Below are 5,636 nucleotides of genomic sequence, written 5' to 3'. Positions count from 1 at the left end.
TTTCGTCACTTACCCCCGAGTGTCCCGGGGCTCCTGGTACGGGCCACCATCTGCCGCAGCCCGGCTGGCTGGGCAAAATAAGCGGAGGGTGACGAATAACTTGTGTACGTTGAAATGGCAGGAGTAGGAGCCATTTATTGCAGGACAGGAGCAGTATTTATACATTCCACACAGCTTATCTAATTAGCATAAACTAGATACATCAGTCAACCAATAAGGAATCTCCACACTTAATGGCTTGCTTTTGTTACTTTTCAAACCACTCCCTCTGGCATTTTGCCAGGCACCATCCAGACTTGTTTATGAACTCTAACATTCCCCTGGCAAAATGCCAGGTGTTATTTTGACTTGTTTACAGACTCTAACAGTGCATACATTGGTGTTCAGTGGTTAACAAAGGGAGAAAAAGTATAGAGGTCCTTTAATTCTCTCTTATTACCATTCAGTCATAAGAGTTTCTATCAGGTTATCTTATTAGCACTTTGGGAACCTTGGAAACTTGGCTTTGAGGATATGGAAAGCCAAACGGCACTGGGTGAAGGCTCAGCATGGCAATAACTCACACTAGTGTCACACAGTGGAATCCAGGAGCCACTAGCCACCTATGGCCCTTGAGCCCTTAGAATCTAGCTAGTCCAAATTGAAATGTGCTAGTACTATAAACTATACAACAGTTTTCAAAGAATTACTGTGGGAAAAAATCTCAGTAACTTTTATATCCATTACTTATTGAAAATATATGTTAGACTTAATAAAATACATTATTAAAATTCATTTGATTTACTTATTTTTAAAAGATGGCTACTAGAACATTTAAAAAATGTTTTTAGTGAAGATAAAAACAAACCTTTATTTTATTTATTTACTTTTATGTGGTGCTGAGGATTGAACCCAGTGCCTCACATGTGCGAGGCAAGCACTCCACCACTGAGCCACAACCCCAGTCCTACTAGAACATTTTTAATACCATAGGTGGCATTATATTTATATCAGACAGTGCTGCTCTAGTGGCTCAGAGGACAGACCCCACCCTAGAGGGCGCTGAAGACTAGTAAATGGGCAAAAGTGCCAAAGGAAGTAGACTGCACAGGAGGAAAGGGCAGCTTCAACACAGGGTCAACAACAAAAACACCCCACGTATCTGGGTACAGCCTGGCTAAACACCCAGGGGTTTCACTTTGACTTCTGTCCTATGGACTCCTGTCCTGCAGGAATAGGAGTGGGGATGAGGTGCAGATTCCCATGGCCCCAACCAGCTTTGATTTGAGATTCACTTCTGAAGGGATCCTGACTTTTTCTGGTCTCAGGTTCTATATGCAGAACCTACATTTTAGAGTACTGGATGTTTACTATGAACTTGACATTCCTCTCAGGCTTGTAAAGGTTAATCATTGTGTTGCTTTGGTTAATATAAAAAATTTTGAACAATACATTTTATGTGGAAGAACTTGTTTTATTTTTCTATACCGACTTTGTGGATCGACACATAGACATTGATATCATGCAGGAATAAGTGGATTTTGCATAGTAGTTTACAGTTTTCAATGTCCTTTTCAGCAAATTAACACTTTTTATTGTCACAACATCTTGTGAGGCAAGCTAGGCGTGTATAGATTTTTATCCATATGTTATAGCTTAGAAACCAAAAAAAGGTTGCCTTGACCAGTATTTGAAAACTGTTAAGTGACAGAAATCATGATGGATCTTGGAAGAACTGATTGGTTATCTTGGTTTCTGGTCTTTGGTGGCTTCTTATTGGTGCATAGAGGGTTACTGAGGTGGAGTTGGGAGTAAGTGGTCCACGGATTCTTGAATTCAAACAATTCTGCCCCCATAAAGAGTAGGAAAGTAAATTAAGGGTCTTGAATATCAAGATTTGGAAAATTGCCATTTGCAAATCTAGGGAAGGGGCCTGATTGGAGTACTGCCTTCCATTCAGCAGGAATGCCTTTGAAGTCTATGCCTCTGTTTAATTCCTTCAGTGACCTCCCTGGGAGCCAGCTGATTCCTTTACAGGCAGAAAGAGGTTCTGAGCTGCAGACAGAGCCCAGCAGAGGGTGCTGGGAACCAACTTCAGGGTGAGTTGAGGGCAAGAACTATTAGCTTTACAAGAAGGACCACTGGTAGATGAGGAAATCTAAGAATTGGGTGGTTATAAGAGTTTCCCTGTCAGTAGAGTGATGGGTGGTAATGGTGATGATGAGGATGAGGATGATGATGGTGATGGTGATGGTGATAAAAGTATGGAGCCTGTATTCACACTTACATAATGGGTATGATGTGATTTAGAAATCTGGACCAAGTTTCCTTGGTTCCCATCATTTGTTTCAGTTAAGGCAGTTAGTCCTAATGAGGAACAAGCAGGAAGGCAAAGCAGAGGACTTAGGGAATCAGAGGGCTGGGGAAAGTGGTAGCAAAAGCAACAATCTCTAGTCAGTGCCACAAATTATCTTATTGATCTTGACCACACATTTGTGATGTATTTAGAGGTTAACATTATCATCAACATGCATGTGTTGAAAAAAATAGGTTGAGTTACCTGTCTGGATCCCAGCACATCACTGCACAGCCTTAGAACCAGTGCCATTCAACTGAGCAATGAAGGAGTTGAAAGAGAATATTGGCTGTGAAATCATATCTGGCTTCAAATCTGGGTTTTGGTGATTATTTTTTTTGTGACTTTGGGCAAGTTTTTTAACTTTTTAAATCTCAGTCTCCTCATCTGTAAAAATTGGGATTAAAAAGGTATCTCCCTCAAAAGGTTGTGTTAATTGTGATAATTATAGTGAAGCATTTATAAGTTACCTGCTTATAGTAATACAGTAAACATTCAGTAAATGACAACTGCTATTATTAAGACTCAGTTTTTCTGATTTCCAAGTGAAAATTCATTCTTTTGTTTGTTTGTTTATTTTTGGTACTGCAGATTGAACCCAGGGGTCCTTAACCGCTAAGCCTCATCCCTAACCCTTTTTATTTTTTACTTTGAGACAGGGTCTCATTAAGTTGCTTAAGGCTTTGCTAAGTTGTTGAGGCTGACCTTGAACTTGCAATTCCCCTGTCTCAGCCTCCCGAGTTACTGGGATTACAAGCATGCGCCACCATGCCAGAGACAATTCATTCTTTACATTATGAGTCCTCCCCGATCCTACTCAAGTCTGCATGCCTATGTAGTCGCCAACTTATTATGCTGTGATATTTTCATGGAAGGTTGTATGAATGAATGAATGAATATTAAGGATGTTATTTTTCATAATTTACATATATACAAAGCAGGATAAAATGTTGAGAGCCACATGAAGAGTTCTAAGTAGAATGGCTCATGCAGGGTAGAAACTTGTATCATTGTTATGTAATGGTCCAGAGGTGGGTAATGTAGAACTGGTAGCAGTCTATCAGCTTCAACATTTGAATCTTATCTCTGTGTTCCAATTTATATTTTCAATTTTTGTATTTTCTCAAGCAGACAAATGGGATGAGAAGGTGCCTGTCTGATTCTTTAAAATAAATATCAAATGGTGTCACCCTTTACTTCTCTCATTTAGCCAAAACTTGGTTGTGTTCATACGCTACTGCATCACTCTTCACTCTAAGGGGAGCTGGAAAATGTCGACCTGTGATGGGCACGTGTGATGGAATGAAGAAGAACACTATTAGATGAGAACCTGAAACTCCTTTTACTGTTCCAGCAATAAGAATTCCTGTTAAACGCAAGTGCTGATATCTCTGAAGATCTAACCACTTTTAACAGAGAAGAAAAATATTAATTGCTTAGAAAAGTATCTTTTAGCAACATAGCTCTGTTCTTGACTTGTGATTCAAAAATAAGCTAAAGACAGGAAGGTTGCTGGGAGTTGTAAAAAGAGGGGTAAAGAATTACTACAGCAAAATGAGTTCAAGAACCATGAAGCAACTGAGGAAAAGTGACTTGTCAATGGAGAGGAAGTGCTGGGGTGAATTGTGACATGCCATTGCTGTTTGGACCATTGGAGAACATCTCAAAGGAGATGTTCTTCTGGCCCTCAGCCAGCCCAGGAGCACTTCTACACTGGGTGAAGAAGGCTTCAGAAAGTCTGTCCAAGAGACTGAATCCATGAAAGTTTTTCTGAAGAGCTGAAAAACATTCTCCAGGATCTGTCTTACAGAAAGTGATTTCTAGAACTGGGGTGTCCTCTTGATATACTTCGGGGATACCTGATTGGGATCATACCAGTTTCTGAGATGTTAGGTAATCCCAACTCTGGAAGAAAATAATTGGAGGGGGAAAATTCAGGCAAGGATCCCTGTGCCCAGGAGCTAGGACTTCAATAGGCAGGGGGGACTCTCCCTGCTATTCAGTTATGGGAAAGCCTGAAATCCCACCTGCCAGGACTTCCTCTGAGAGGCCTCTCAGGTCCAGCCTCTCCTCCCCATTCCCACTACTCCTGCCCTGGGTCTGGGCCTCAGGATTCTGACAAGCAGGCTCTTTCTAACCTTGTAGGTTGTCTCCTTGCCACTCACCTTTTGTTTTTTCCTGCCATCCTGCATATTGTCTGCTGTGGTCGTGACAATTCTCCCAAATCCTTTTCATTATGAACCTTCTTTTCCTCGAGCTTCACCAAGTGAAGTCATTAGAGTTCTTTTCTATTGCTTTTTCCTTTGTTTTGTTGGAGCTGGGTTTGTTTTATTTATTTTTTTCTTACCCGTACCTTTTAATGCCTCTACCATAAATACATATGCTTTTTGTAATATTGAGAAGATAAGGTTGTTTTTAAAGGGCTTAGAAATTAAGAGAAGGGCATTTAAGAAACTAGTAGCTCTAGTTTCTTCTCCATCATGTCTGTATCCTCTGGGGAAAAATTTGAAGCCTCCATAAACAATCCTACCCTAGCTACCAAATTTCTTGCTCAGTTCAGGCTCAGAAGCAAAGCCTCAGCAGTTTGCTCACAGCAACAAAGGTTCTGTTCTTGTCAATCCCCATCTCACAGCCTACCTCAGTTTCAGCCATCTTTCCAGATCTAGTCAAAACCTCACCTTTCTGGACCATTTTAATTCTTAGGCTTATCTGTCACTTCCATGATATACTACTTATGTCTGCGCCACCTCCCTTGGAAATCGATTATGTCTTTGTTGTTGCCAACTGTTCTACCTGAGTGAATCTTGTCTCTTAAATGAATTCCCAGTTCTTTAAGGACAAGGGTGAGATCTTGTAAATTCCTTGTTTTCCTCACACCATCTGGCATAGTTCTAAACACATAATAGGTAGTCTGTTAGTGGTTATATTTTGAGAACTTTATTCACATCTTAGCTGAATGACTTAATATGTGTCAGACCAGTGTGTCATTCTTCCTACACATATTTTTAGGAGGATTTCACGGGGATGGCAATCATAAACGCAAAGGAATACAGAGCTAATGGGAGAGTTTGGGTTGTGCTAGAAACAAGTTGACTATGTGGTCTCCAAAAACCTATTCTGACCACTGGTCTGGTGAGATGTGCTCCTGTACATAGCAGAAAGTGACCTTCAATGTCTACACCAGGTTTCTTTCCACACTGTTGCGGATAGTTCTCTTGGTTGGTTTACTTTCCATGAACATTAGAGGTGCCCCTCTCTCCATGGAAAAGACCCAAACACCATCAGTGTGGGGGGGGGGGGG

This window comes from Marmota marmota, unplaced genomic scaffold (genome assembly GCF_001458135.2).
Source record: "Marmota marmota marmota unplaced genomic scaffold, marMar, whole genome shotgun sequence".
NCBI classification, from domain to species: Eukaryota; Metazoa; Chordata; class Mammalia; order Rodentia; family Sciuridae; genus Marmota; species Marmota marmota.
The sequence above is the reverse complement of the archived record's forward strand: the minus strand, read 5'-3'. Positions refer to the sequence as shown.